The following is a 15594-nucleotide window of genomic DNA, read 5'->3' as shown; positions in this document are numbered from 1 at the left end:
TCTCATTGTTTTTCTGATTTCTTGTGTTTGAACACAAATATTTAATGCAGAGACATATGTGATGATAATTTTGCCTTCATCATATTAATCCCCAGCTTCCATACTTGTTGCAACTTATTTTTAATAGAAGATAGACTAAAACCAATAATATCATTTCTAATACAAAGTCAATAAAGAGAAAGAGTAGATGGCTGGCAATAGAGAAGATGGGAACAACTGTGGTGATAATACAGGGAGGGCCATTTATATGGATACACTTAAATAAAATGGAAAAGGTTGTGATATCAACTTCCTGTTTGTGACCAGGAAAGCCATTACTAATGTAATAATAAATAATAATCTTTATTTTTATATAGCGCTAACATATTCCGCAGCGCTTTACAGGTTGCACACATTATCATCGCTGTCCCCTTTGGGGCTCACAATCTAAATTCCCTGTCAGTATGTCTTTGGAATAAGGGAGGAAACCATAGTAACTGGAGGAAACCCACGCAAACACGGAGAGAACATACAATCTCTTTGCAGATGTTGTCCTTAGTGGAACCATATATCATATTGTAAGTGTGTTTTCTATTCCTTACATGATTACACTTGCGACACCAGATCCTTGTCTTGCCTTGGAAGGAGGTAAATTATTTAATTCTATGCTGCCCTCTCCTGCCTTGTTTTTGTATTACAACTTGTAGTACTATGCTGCCCTCTTCTGCCTTAGTGTGGCATTGCAACGTGTTTTTGTGATTTGAAGATAAGTTGCAGTTGGAGGTGGTGCGTGCAGGACAAAAAGGACTTTTGGATGGTTTTGGTGGGGAGAGGAGGTAGAAAATTGGGGCTCCTGGATTGGGACAAGCGGCGTGTACAAATAGCACCCTATTCGGAGTGCCCCGCGTCTTACAACAACAGAGTGCTGAGACAAGAGAAGGAACTGCAGAACTGTGCAGCAGATTCCCTGGATACTCCGATCTGATTAAGGTCAGCTTGATCCTCCCCTTTCATGCAGCTCAGTTAGTCAAATGAAAAGTTACCACCATCCTCCCAAGGCCGGGACCGAGAAAAGGCTTTGACCATCGCAATTGTAAGAAAAATTTTATCGGCTACCCATGACTGTTATATTAAAAAATATAAGGATTGTTACAAGTCTTCGGTAAAGTTCATCTTTCAAGTTTGCACGAGACCCCGGTGTATGCTTCTTTCATCTGCAGCCTCATCCCTTGCGGGCATCAACATAACTCACAGTCTCATATATCCTTCATCTCCCCTTTATAATTGTCACCAAACCTAGGGATTGTTAGAGCCATCAGAGTCACCGTGACTGAACCATCCTCCAAGATACTAGGCCAGGCATCTCAGAAGGTGATGCCTCAATCAAAAAATGGCATCAGAAACAGGATATGGTTCTGGTACCTATTAGCTATTCTGGTACCTCAACATCTACCTTGGTACATATTTTGCAGTCATTCAGGTTTCCACCGATATATCTACAGGTCTGCCAATTAACCTTCGACAGAACTCTATCTTAGAGTTCCGATGTGACCTATGGGGGGAAGTATTGTATGGACCCCACAGATTTGCTATAGACATTGGGTTCTGCCCTCACTTAGCGCCCCACTGCAACTCACATAGTGCTCGGTTACCAGTCTGCACCCCGTACCGGGGAGGTGTAGACGCTCGTGTCACACCCCGCTGCTTGGGAATTGTGTCTATAAAAGCACTTTGGTTCAAACTAGACGTTGACCTGTATTATTTTATAAAATATATATGGTGGCAAACGCCGGGGATGGCTCTGTTTAAACTAGGGTTGCATATGTAGTGACCAGGAAAGCCATTGCTAATGTATGTTATATATCATATGGTAAGTGTGTTCTCTATTCCTTACATGATTACACTTGCGACACCGGCTCCTTGTCTTGCCTTGGGAGGAGGTAAATTATTTAATTCTATGCTGTTCATCTTTCAAGTTTGCACGAGACCCCGGTGTATGCTTCTTTCGTCCTCAGCCTCAAGTCAGGTATCCCACCTATCAAATTATAATAACAAACTTGGCACTCAGTATGTGAAAAAAGTTTATTTCCTTTCATTGTGCATCCAGACAAAAAAATGCAGAAATTGAACATTTTCGGTCCGTTATAGGACCTTCAGCAGTCTGTGGCAACTATTTGTAAATGAGGTGCGCTGTGTGCCAAGATCCATGGTGCAGGGATACCACTGTAGAAAGATCTATTTTTGTTAGGATTGTTTTGACAACAGCCCTTATCCATAATAATGCTGAGTGTCATATACTAGATATACTGTATCTATCTAAAATATCAGTTAAAATTCATAATCTAAACAGTTATTTCCTTAATGAAATTAACATATACTATAGGCCCTGTTGAAAAAATGCATACATTTCAATCTAATAACTATTTAAAGAAAGCTGCCTGTAACCCCTTCAGACCTAGTACAGTAGCTCAGATTTATACAGCCTGTTTAAGAAGCCAAAAGTGCTTCTAGTTTACACATTAAATCAATAGACTTTTCTTGGTGTTGTTCTCACCTTGATATTTGAGCAACTTGAGAAATAGGCATTAAAAGTTATTCCACATTGATTTTCAATAGCTTGATAACATTGTTATTTATTGTCAGCTAGATATCTTGCTTCTGGATGGTTACCCTTTCATAAATCATTGTGATGTAATGATTTTGGAAGCAAGATGGATAAATATTGTTTGCAAGTTTTAATTTCACATGAACAAATACATACAAAAAAATGTAGCAACATTATTACACTAAGTATATAAAAAGGGGTAAACTCGTATTCTATGTAAGATAGCGTCAAGTTTCTGGAGCTCTCACGCAAGTTATTGTATCCCCTCACTCTAGTGACTTTCGATTCTCACTTACACAAAGCAAAAAAAAAGGAAAAGTGCAAACTCAAAAAAAGGCAGCACCATTTATTCCAGCCCTGATGCTTCATCTTCCCCTGCTGTCCTGACCTAAGGACCTCACCCATTTCCTCATAGATTGTAAGTTTGCAATCAGGGCCATCACTCCTCCTGTAACTATTGAACTATGTGTTATTTGTAATGTTTTTATTGTTTGTACATGTCCCCGCTTAATTGTAAAGTGCTGTAAAATATGCTGGTGCTATATAAAAAAATTATCATTTTTTGAAGACTAAGCTGGGTTCACATTGCGTTAGTGGGTGTCCGCTGATGGAATCCGTTACATGGCACAATTAACTCTATGTAACGTATCCGTTAGCGCACCCATTGACATCAATGTATCTAACGCATCGCTAACGTATGCCATTTTTGGCATGCGTTAGCGATGTCCCGTTATTTTCTGATGGACCTCGAACGCTGCTTGCAACGTTTTTGGGTCCGTTCTCGCTAGCGCAGATTGGGCATCTGCGCTAGCGGGATCGCTAAGCGCAATCCCTTTTGTACATTGCGTTAGAGCATTCCGTTAGCGTATGCGCTTAACGGATTGCACTAACGCAATGTGAACCTAACCTAATCCAGTCTGCCTACATGCCACCCTTACTCTAAAGGCTAAAAAACAAAGAAACAGACCCAAAGCTTTCTAGATAATACTCAGCACTGGGTCTATGGATCTCAAGCTGCTCTCCAGCCAGAAGCCAGTGGTGTACACAGACTGAACAGTGCCTCTACATATGAACAGAAATTGGGTCCTTTTATTTATCTGTGACAGATGCTGCTTGAGGCTGTGGAAATTAAAATGCCCTCTTTATCGCTTGAGCCCCTGTGCGGTTACATAGATTGCACCACTGGTATGTCTGCCCCTTCCAATAGCTTCCCAGTCAAGCAGATTTAGATTTAGAGCTAGTAATGCTTGAAAGATCCTTTCTTCCTTCCACACAAAATCTCTTTGTTCTCATACCAGTATTGACTATTGCAGCTTCAGTATCTTAAAGAGCACCTGTCAACTGATACATACTGCCTGGTCAAGGGGCAGCATCTATCAGAAGTTGGCTGTATGAACTGAGCCAGTAATGATTAACTATGAAACACTGTGGCTTTATAGAGAAAAACACATTTTAATTCCGCCAGGGACTGATTCACGCTTGAAATCAATTGTACAGGTGGGTCCCCGGTGGGTTATCCCCTGGATTGACAGGTTTCTGCCTACATGTGAGAATAGGCAGAGACCTAACAGTCCAGGGCAGTGGATAAGGAAAATCTGGTGGAGAGGTGCAATTTCGACTAGACTCCAGTGCATCTTGGTCCTTGGCGACATCTTGAAATATGGTTTTCTCTGAAACGTCACAGCATTTTAGAGTAAAGAAAAGCTGGCGTAAATCATAAATCCAATGACTTATACTGTACATATTGTCAGCTGTTTAAAGGGAACCTGTCACCCCGTTTTTTCAGTAGGAGATAAAAATACCGTTAAATAGGGCCTGAGCTGTGCTTTACAATAGGGTATTTTTTGTCCCCTGATTTCCCACCTACAGGTCCTTCTCAAAAAATTAGCATATAGTGTTAAATTTCATTATTTACCATAATGTAATGATTACAATTAAACTTTCATATATTATAGATTCATTATCCACCAACTGAAATTTGTCAGGTCTTTTATTGTTTTAATACTGATGATTTTGGCATACAACTCCTCATAACCCAAAAAACCTGTCTCAATAAATTAGCATATTTCACCCATCCAATCAAATAAAAGTGTTTTTTAATAACAAACAAAAAAACCAACAAATAATAATGTTCAGTTATGCACTCAATACTTGGTCGGGAATCCTTTGGCAGAAATGACTGCTTCAATGCGGCGTGGCATGGAGGCAATCAGCCTGTGACACTGCTGAGATGTTATGGGGGCCCAGGATGCTTCAATAGCGGCCTTAAGCTCATCCAGAGTGTTGGGTCTTGCGTCTCTCAACTTTCTCTTCACAATATCCCACAGATTCTCTATGGGGTTCAGGTCAGGAGAGTTGGCAGGCCAATTGAGCACAGTAAAACCATGGTCAGTAAACCATTTACCAGTGGTTTTGGCACTGTGAGCAGGTGCCAGGTCGTGCTGAAAAATGAAATCTTCATCTCCATAAAGCATTTCAGCCGATGGAAGCATGAAGTGCTCCAAAATCTCCTGATAGCTAGCTGCATTGACCCTGCCCTTGATGAAACACAGTGGACCAACACCAGCAGCTGACATGGCACCCCACACCATCACTGACTGTGGGTACTTGACACTGGACTTCACGCATTTTGGCATTTCCTTCTCCCCAGTCTTCCTCCAGACTCTGGCACCTTGATTTCCGAATGACATGCAAAATTTGCTTTCATCAGAAAAAAGTACTTGGGACCACTTAGCAACAGTCCAGTGCTGCTTCTCTGTAGCCAGGTCAGGCGCCTCTGCCGCTGTTTATGGTTCAAAAGTGGCTTTACCTGGGGAATGCGGCACCTGTAGCCCATTTCCTGCACACGCCTGTGCACGGTGGCTCTGGATGTTTCCACACCAGACTCAGTCCACTGCTTCCTCAGGTTCCCCAAGGTCTGGAATCGGTCCTTCTCCACAATCTTCCTCAGGGTCCGGTCTCCTCTTCTCGTTGTACAGCGTTTTCTGCCACATTGTTTCCTTCCAACAGACTTACCATTGAGGTGCCTTGATACAGCACTCTGGGAACAGCCTATTTGTTGAGAAATTTCTTTCTGGGTCTTACCCTCTTGCTTGAGGGTGTCAATGATGGCCTTCTTGACATCTGTCAGGTCGCTAGTCTTACCCATGATGGGGGTTTTGAGTAATGAACCAGGCAGGGAGTTTATAAAAGCCTCAGGTATCTTTTGCATGTGTTTAGAGTTAATTAGTTGATTCAGAAGATTAGGGTAATAGGTCGTTTAGAGAACCTTTTCTTGATATGCTAATTTATTGAGACAGGTTTTTTGGGTTATCAGGAGTTGTATGCCAACATCATCAGTATTAAAACAATAAAAGACCTGACAAATTTCAGTTGGTGGATAATGAATCTATAATATATGAAAGTTTAATTGTAATCATTACATTATGGTAAATAATGAAATTTAACACTATATGCTAATTTTTTGAGAAGGACCTGTATGCTGCCGAAATACCTTACAAAAGTGGCCTTTTTCGCCTGTCAATCAGGCTGGTCAGGTCGGATGGGCGTGGTCACAGCGCTGTTTCTCCCCCACATCTTGCTTATGTTCCCGTTGGTGGTGTAGTGCTTCTCGCATGCGCAAGTGCCGAATGCACTGCGCAGCTGTAGAAAAAGAGCACCCTCGCCGCTATTCAGCAGTTTCTCAGTGGGCACGGCCATCTTCCTGAGGCCGCGCGTGCGTAGATGGAGTCTCCTGCTTCCCGGGGCTTCAGGAAAATGGCCGTGGGATGCCGCGCGTGCGCAGATGGACATCGCAGCGGCCATTTTCCTGAAGCCGAGTTAATCTCAGCTTCAGGACAATGGCCGCCGCGATGTCCATCTGCGCACGCGCGGCATCCCGCGGCCATTTTCCTGAAGCCCCGGGAAGCAGGAGACTCCATCTGCGCACGCGCGGCCTCAGGTAGATGGCCGCGCCCACCGAGAAACTGCTGAATAGCGGCGAGCGCGCTCTTTTTCTACAGCTGCGCAGTGCATTCGGCACTTGCGCATGCGAGAAGCACTATGCCACCAACGGGAACATAAGCAAGATGTGGGGGAAAAACAGCGCTGTGACCACGCCCATCCGACCTGACCAGCCTGATTGACAGGCGAAAAAGGCCACTTTTGTAAGGTATTTCGGCAGCATAGGTAGTGAATCAGGGGACAAAAAATGCCCTATTGTAAAGCACAGCTCAGGCCCTATTTAACAGTATTTTTATCTCCTACTGAAAAAACGGGGTGACAGGTTCCCTTTAATTAAATGTATGCATTGCAAAACTCCACCCTTAATAGCTCCTAGCTATAAATAATAGCTCCTCACCCGCTTCTCCTGAAATAGAATAATTAGTATACAAAAGGAGTTATAGTGAGGAAATGACTGAAAAATATGTAAATCCCCTTAATTCACTAGTGAATTCTGACAATAATCTTGAGGATAACTTACATAAAGTTTAAATTGTTCAACATAGAAAAAAATTGTTATGTAAAGTGAGAAGAATATCAGAAGCCATTCTATATCTAACAACTTATTCCAGCACTGCTGGTAGTCTTTATTCTGCTGGATTTTAACTTTTGAAAGGACACAACAAGTCCCAAAATCTAAGTCACTTCATGAAAACAAAGCCCAGGGTCCATGCTTACTGTATCACTATAGAAAAGAGAACCTGGCAAATTATTTTTGAAATTTGTCTTCTCTTCCCAAATCCTGTATTCATTTTGCAATCTATAATGACTTTTCTCAGAAAGTATACAAGAAAGGAGGAGACTTTAGTAAACCGTTTTTCTGCTGATAATAATCAATGAAAGGATATTTTGACAATTTCCCAGCCATCATAAACCTGCAAGAAATGTTTAGTGGAAAGAAGAGAATACAGTGCACCGCCACTTTATGGGTGTCAGGTCCAAGCATTCCTACATGAACTTGGCACTCAGTATGTCAAAAAAAGTTTAGTTCCTTTTTTTGAGCATCCAGACAAAAAAATGTGGAAATTGAATGTTTTCAGTCCATCACAGGACCTTCATCTGAACATTCTTTAGCAAGAACTGCATGTAGAGGAACACTTTAAATAAGAAAAAGAGCGTCTACTTTGGTGAAGCCCATTGCTATGGTACATGCTGGATAATGCTGGGCACTGAAATGAGGGGAAGCGCATCAGTCTGTCCTTCCTGTAGAACTGACCCTATGCAATAAATCTCCCAGGTAGGGGATTACATCTTCTTAGTTATGCCATAATTAATACCGATTGCTGCAACTAAGAGTTTAAAAGAATTAGTTTACAATAGTGAGGTAAAAAAACTCACTAAATACTCAACGTTTGCATGTGACATAAGGATATATGCATGCACAATTTTAAATTTAAAACCATCCTAAAAATGCCTCTAAAATTGTTGATTATTTTAATGCAGAAATTAGCCAGGTATTTCACTCATTGCATTGTAATGAACCTAATTTGTGATAAAAATCTGCAGTAGGATTCCAAACCCATCATTCACGACTATTTAAAGGAAACTGGGATGAAGTCCCTTCAGGAATTATTCCCAGAGGAGGAAACACACTCTGTTGATTGGTTCTTCTATGAAAAACTAAAAAGCTATATCCACACAATTTCTAAACAAACCAATATTAGCAGGCCGCTAACTCCCTTTGAGATGCTTTGCATATCAGCAAGCCCCCCGGATCATACCGTCTCGCTGCTATATAAAATCTTCCAAAAGGAGAGGTCTCCGCTGCAGGGTTGGCCAATGTTTTTCTCGAAATGGGAGGGCGATCTGGGAAGGCCCTTGTCATCCGAAGACAAGGGAAAAATTCTTCTCTTCTCGTCCAGATCGTCATTATGCGCGGTATCACAGGAGAAGAGCTATAAGATTCTAGCAAGATGGTATAGATGCCCCTCCATGGTGCATGCGGTGTTCCCCACGACCCCTGACACCTGCTGGAGATGCTTAAAGGAAATAGGCTCTTACATGCATATTTGTTGGGACTGCCCCCCATAAAGGATTTGTGGTTGGCCGTCTTTGAACTTCATAATAGGATGTCTATCACACAGATCCAACCTTCAGCAAGTCTAGCATTGTTGTCTTTATGTGACTTGTCGATATCTAGGTTCAAGAGGGGCATCTTCAGACACTTTCTCACCGCAGTCGGGAATCGAATCCCACGTTTTTGGAAACAAGAAAAATTTCCTTCCCGTGCGGAATTTGTGGCAGAACTTAATAACATCTATAGAATGGAGCAGCTGATAAATCAGTCCCCAGGTAATGTAGAAAAAACCTACAACACATGGGCTCCCTGGATTGCTTTTAGGGAAACCCCTGAACTAGATCTCTGGGTTTCCAGAACCTAAAGCATTATGTAGCATTGGATTGGCCCTACTGAGTCTCCTTAGGCCAAGTGACGTCACTCACTGCTCGGCGGTGTCGGCCATCTTCCACGTGTATCCAGGGACACCTCCGGCCGGGACGTCTCTGGCTCTACACGCAACTCAAGCAGCCCTTGCCTGCCATACCCACAGCCACCGCTAACGGCTGTTCCTGATAGCTGCATACTCATCTACCACAGGGACGGGACTTGTCTCCGACACATCGGACTTCTATGAGCGCAAGTTCGTCATCTGCATCTGAGGCTCACAGTTCACCCGTGTGGCGATATCTATACGGCGGTACCAAGTAAGGACTATATCATTAGTAGTCACCATTAATGAGTGCGATCCCTAATCGGTCACTTACATATCTTATAGCAGTTACCGCTCAGGATCATATGCGGTTCTGTATAATTATCTCGCACGTTCATCAGTTCTAGCCACCTGTAGCGCAGTATTCCCACTGTTATATAGTTGTTTCTTTTGCTTCCTTGTCGGATTGGGCACATTATCCGACTGGGATACCAGCGGCACTTGTGGAGGCCTTACGTATAGTTTTAGCGCCAGTGTATTCTGTTGTATAGTAAAGCATTATGTAGCTTATTTTTGTGTACTTCCAGGCCGTTTCTCGGCCTACGCTCTGGCCGCTGGGGCGGAATCGCAGCCACAATCCTTCCCCACACCCCCATCCATTCCTCTCCTCTTCTTTCTACCCCCTTTCTTTCCCTTATCTTACTTTCTTTGTTTGTCCTCCTCATACCCAGTTTGAATGTATATTGTACTTTCAAATGATTACAAAGAAATTTAATAATGGCTACCAACTATCCCTGCTGTTCTTTATTGTTAACACTTCATAATCTCGGGATAACCAACAACATTATTAATCAGAAAGTTAAATTATAAGACTTAAATGTTGTAACAATGCTTCACTTGATTAACTTGTAACCACTGCCTATCATTGCACGGATTTACCAGTTTGTATTATTTACCTTTATTCTTTATTGCTGTGACCAATAAAACTGATTTATACAAAAATCTGCAGTAGGCCTAGAGTCCCAGGCAAATAATTTACCCTCAAGGTGAACAGGAATTGCAAAAAAAAGTACTGTGTTTTGCTGCAGATTTCCGTTGCAAGTTTCCTAACTAATTGTCTTTAATAAATATTTTAGCAATTCTTTCACATTAAGATGTTTAGTTCCACTTCTGTAGGTGAGCAAGGCTATCAAAAATAGTTACATTTGGTGATTTAAATTATCCTTTTTCGAAAGTTATATTTGAGTGAATAATGGGACTTCTGACTAACATTGAAAAATATGAAATGTTCAGATATTGTTTGTCTGCACTCAACTGCTACAAATTATTTTTTTCTGAGAAGAAAAAATGCAACATAGAAAATCCTATATCTTTGTTATTTTATGACATTTTAATACATGTATTCCGTAAGCTGTGTGACTACATGAAGCTTATGTTTCATCCTTGCTGTGATTCATTTTGATGTACAGCTTATTTCAAGCACCTTCAAGATCATGATTATGTAACTACTGCTTGTTCTTCTGCTTGTCAACAGCCTTCATTTTCATCTGCGAGAAAATAAAGACAAACTACTCTATAGTCTCCTTTTTTCAAGTTCTTAAATATCATCTCCACAAGAGTATCCCAGCAACAATGTTCATTTCAGTACAAACCCTTTGTAGATCAGGTATAATGTAGATGAAAAGAAGCATCTGTTTTTTTTGGGATTCTAAAATCTTTCATGAGCTGAGAAAACACGAACCTTGGTGTATTTGCCTATTCCCTACCTTTTTATTGTTTTCAAAGTTTTCAATATCCTTACAATCTGTTTGCTGCAACAAGTTTCAAAAGACTCACAGATATCTAAAGATCTTTAAAAATAAATTAAAAGCTATACATGTACATTGTAATATTTATTTTATGAGATTTGTTTTGTAGTTGTTTCTATAGTGTGAGAGTGGAACAAAACTTTTATGCTTTACTTTGTTTAATTCACAGTGGAAAATATGTCCAGCTTAGAGTGAATAATACATGAGATTTAGGTTGCCAAGAAGTGAATCAATTAAAGAGTTCCATCTACATCTGACCATTTTCAGAGTCTTATCAGATCTATGTAAATCTCAACTCCATGCTAAAGATTCAAAGGATGTATTTACGCAGAGCTGCCACATCACAACTTAATGCTCTGGCACTATTGTTCCCTTGTGGTGTTTCCACCATTTCTTGTACAATCACTTAATCTTACCATCATATGGCTGTTTCTCCTCAAGTTTAAAGTGAACCTGTCAGCAGTTTGAGCCGATACGAGTAACGTCCACCGCCTTTCAGGGCTTACCTACAGCATTCTATGATGCTGTATATATGCCCCCAGCCTGACCTGCAAAAGAAGAAAAATAATTTTTATTATACTCAGCTGCGGAGCGGTCTAGTCCGAGGGGTGTCACTCTTGTTGGTCCAGCGCCTCCCATCTGCTAGCGATGCCACCCTCCTGCTTGCTTCATGTAGATGATGCGTCACTGCACCATCCACACAGTCTCCTCCGCACCTCGCTCCTGTTTGGGCATACTTATCTGCCCTGTTGAGGGCAGAGCAGAGTACTGCAGTGCGCAGGTTCTGGAAAATGTCAAAGAGCACCATCACCTGCACAATGCAGTACTTTGCTCTACATTTGGAAAAAAGGGAATCCAGCTCCAAGAGATAAAATCTCTTAACTTTAATAGTATACATTTAAAATAAAAAAAGGCTTTAAGACATACAAAAACCGGATATACCGGAAGGAGAGTGCCTGTATAAACTGTACGCGTTTTGAACTCACAAGTGCCCTTAGTCTTAGTACTTCACCCTCAACATGGTAGGTAAGTATGCCTATCCAGGAACGCGGTACCAAGAAGACTGTGTGGATGATGCAGTGATGCATCATCCACACGAAGCAAGCAGGAAGGCGGCATCATTAGCAGATGGGAGGCGCTGGACCAAGAACAGCGACACCCCTCGGACTGGACCATCCCACAGCTGAGTATAACAAAAATTATTTTTCTTCTCTTACAGGTCAGGCTGGGGGCAGATATACAGCATCATAGAATGCTGTAGGTAAGCCCTGAAAGGTGGTGGCCATAACTCGTAATGGCTCAAACTGCTTACAGGTTCACTTTAAACTTGAGGAGAAACATCTGTTTTACTTGAAAAACAATGCAGCTACTACAATCAGGGGCGGATTATCAGAGGGTCAATATGGGCGGTAGCCCAGGGCCCAGTGGTCTGGGGGGGGGCCCTGGGCTACCGCACAGATTGACCCTCCGCTAATCGTCTGTGTCTGTGACTGCCCGCCGGGCGGCGTTTATGTGCCCCCGGACCCGGTGGGCAGAGAGAGGGGGCCCGCATCGGGCCCCTTCTCATCTCCTCACCGGGCCCCTTCCGGCGCTGCAGCGGTTTCCTATTGACGTGCGGGCGCGTGCCCGCACGTCAATAGTTAACAACAACAGCCGCGAGCCAATTGGAGGCTGGCAGCTGAAGTCGGCCGCAGCGCACATGTCGCCGGCGTCTGACATCATTGTCAGTCACCGGCGAGTGTGCGTTGCTGCAGGGAGCTCGCCGCCTGGAGCGCGGACAGGTGAGGAGACTGCTTGTTTTTTTTTTTTTTCGATCAGTTATCGGTGGACACACTGGGGGGCAATGCCGGAGGACACACTGGGGGGCAATGCTGGAGACAGTGGGGCAGATTGGAGGACACACTGGGGGCAATGCTGGAGACAGTGGGGCAGATTGGAGGACACTGTGGGGCAATGCTGGAGACACTGGGGCAGATTGGAGGACACACTGGGGGCAATGCTGGAGACAGTGGGGCAGATTGGAGGACACTGGGGGGCAATGCTGGAGACACTGGGGCAGATTGGAGGACACACTAAGGGCAATGCTGGAGACACTGGGGCAGATTGGAGGACACACTGGGGTCAATGCTGGAGACAGTGGGGCAGATTGGAAGACACACTGGGGGCAAAGCTGGAGACAGTGGGGCAGATTGGAGGACACACTGGGGGCAATGCTGGAGACAGTGGGGCAGATTGGAGGACACACTGGGGGCAATGCTGGAGACAGTGGGGCAGATTGGAGGACACACTAAGGGCAATGCTGGAGACACTGGGGCAGATTGGAGGACACACTGGGGGCAATGCTGGAGACAGTGGGGCAGATTGGAGGACACACTGGGGGGCAATGCTGGAGACACTGGGGCAGATTGGAGGATACACTGGGGGCAATGCTGGAGACAGTGGGGCAATGCTGGAGACAGTGGGGCAGATTGCTGGAGACAGTGGGGCAGATTGCTGGAGACACTGGGGCAGATGATTGCTGGACACACAGGGGCAATGCTGGAGACACTAGGGCAGATGATTGCTGGACACACTGGGGCAATGCTGGAGACACTGGGCCAGATTGCTGGACACACTGGTGGTAATATGCTGGACACACTGGGGCAGATTGCTGGACACACTTTCTGGGGGCAATATGCTGGACATACTGGGGCAGATTGCTGGAGACACTGGGGGTAATATGCTGGACACACTGGGGGTAATATGCAGGATTGGATCATGGGGCAGGATGGATACGATGGAGACAGATGGGGCAGGATGGGGAGATCATATGGTGTAGAATGGATACTCATGAGTGCAGGATGGGAGAACATATGGCTGGAGCCAGGAATGAGATAAACGGGGCCAGGGTGGGGAATATTATTACCATAGGGGCTAATTAAGGGATATTATTACTGCAGTGATGTATTTATTTTATTTTTTGAGTATACTGTTCTAAATGGGGGGGGCGGTCCTGTTACTGTGCAGAGTGACACTATATCGCCTTTTTATCTTCATGTGGTGTAATGTAGAAGTTGTGAAAAATTAAGTAATGTGTTCTGCAAGCGGAGCTCGAGATAACTGTGTTATTTCCTGCAGAAACGAGTCCTGGCTGGAAGAAATGATGGCGGTCTGTGCTGGATGAAAGATGAAGGACTTCACCTAGAGACGTCACTGGTGAGTCAGTGTTACCTATACACTTACACTATACACTGTATATTATATACAAAGGTCCTGTATACAATGTCACCAGTGATCACTGTATTACCTATACATTATATACAGAGCTCCTGTGTATAATACCACCAGTGATCTCTGTATTACCTCTACACAGACACTGCATACTAATTACAGATCTCCTGTGAATACTGGCACTTATGGTGATAGTATTGTGTTTTTTGTTTTTTTTCATTACTGATCAGTATTGTAGTATTCAGTCACTATGTGGTGGTAATATGTGGTCTGGAAATGGTGTTGTGGTATTTGTCCCTTGTATGTGCTATTTGGTCACCAAGTGGTAATATGTGGTCTTGACATGGTGCGGTGGTATTTGTTCCTTGTATGTGATATTATTCGATCACTGTGGTTGTAATTTGTGGTCTGGTCATGGTGCGGTGGTATTTGTTCCTTGTATGTGATATTATTGGTCAAGATATACCTAAATTGTATTGCAGATTTTAACAAATATTTAATAGGTTACAGTAGAGTAGAGCCCGGCCATTTTTCTGGAATAATCTGGTTCGGGTATATCATGACCCCCGTCTCATGACCCCCATCACATGACCCCCATCACATGACCCCCGTCACATGACCCCGGGGGCCCACAGTGTGTGAACAGCCCGGGGCCCTGGCTACCCTTAATCCACCCCTGACTACAATTGGCTGAGAGATCTTGTAGGTGAAACAACTGTATGTCGGTATGATTACGTGATTGTACAAGAAATGGTGGAAACACCACAAGGGAACAATAGTGCCAGAGCATTAAGTCGTGATGTGGCCGCTGTGCGCAAATGCATCCTTTGAATCTGTAGCATGTAGTTGAGATTTACATTGTCTTGCAGGTCAGGATGGGGGCAAATATCCAGCATTATAGAATGCTATATATCAGCCATGAAAGGTAATGGCCATATCTTGTATTGGCCAAAACTGGTGACAGGTTTGCTTTAAGTGATTAAACAGGGAGACTGTAGGGAGACCAACAGCACTGGTCTGTTGAAGCATGACTGCTGCAGGTGAATACAGTCTTTTGTATTTGCAACATGTAGCTAACTGTTTTTTTAAGGTTCAAGAAATTGTGATGAATAAATAAATGCTCACACGAAAATTGAATAAACAAAAATGAATTTACTTAATAAAAGATAATAAATAGTCACTCAAATAGCACATAATCAATAACGTCATACATTACATTAGTAAATACACACCTTTTCTGAAATACCACAGAGGATGCATCACCATTAGGCAAGAGTCACCACTAACAAAACAACTCTATGAAGACCAAGCAAGACCTAACAAGTTATGGACAAAGTTATTAAGAAGTCCAAGTGAGGATTGGGTTATAAAAAAAATCTCCCAATCTCTAATGATTCTTCGGAGCACCATCAAATCCATTATCATCAAATGGAAAGAACATGGTACCCAACATTCCTGCCAAAACTCTCAGCTTTGGCAAGGATGGCATTAATCAGAGAGGCAGCACAGAGACCAAAGGAAACCTGAAGGAGCTGCAGAGTTCCCAAGCAGAGACTTTATAAAGGTGGCCTTTATTGGAAGA

The sequence above is a fragment of the Ranitomeya imitator genome, chromosome 3, assembly GCF_032444005.1.
Source record: "Ranitomeya imitator isolate aRanImi1 chromosome 3, aRanImi1.pri, whole genome shotgun sequence".
Taxonomy (NCBI): Eukaryota; Metazoa; Chordata; class Amphibia; order Anura; family Dendrobatidae; genus Ranitomeya; species Ranitomeya imitator.
This window is presented reverse-complemented; position numbering follows the sequence as displayed.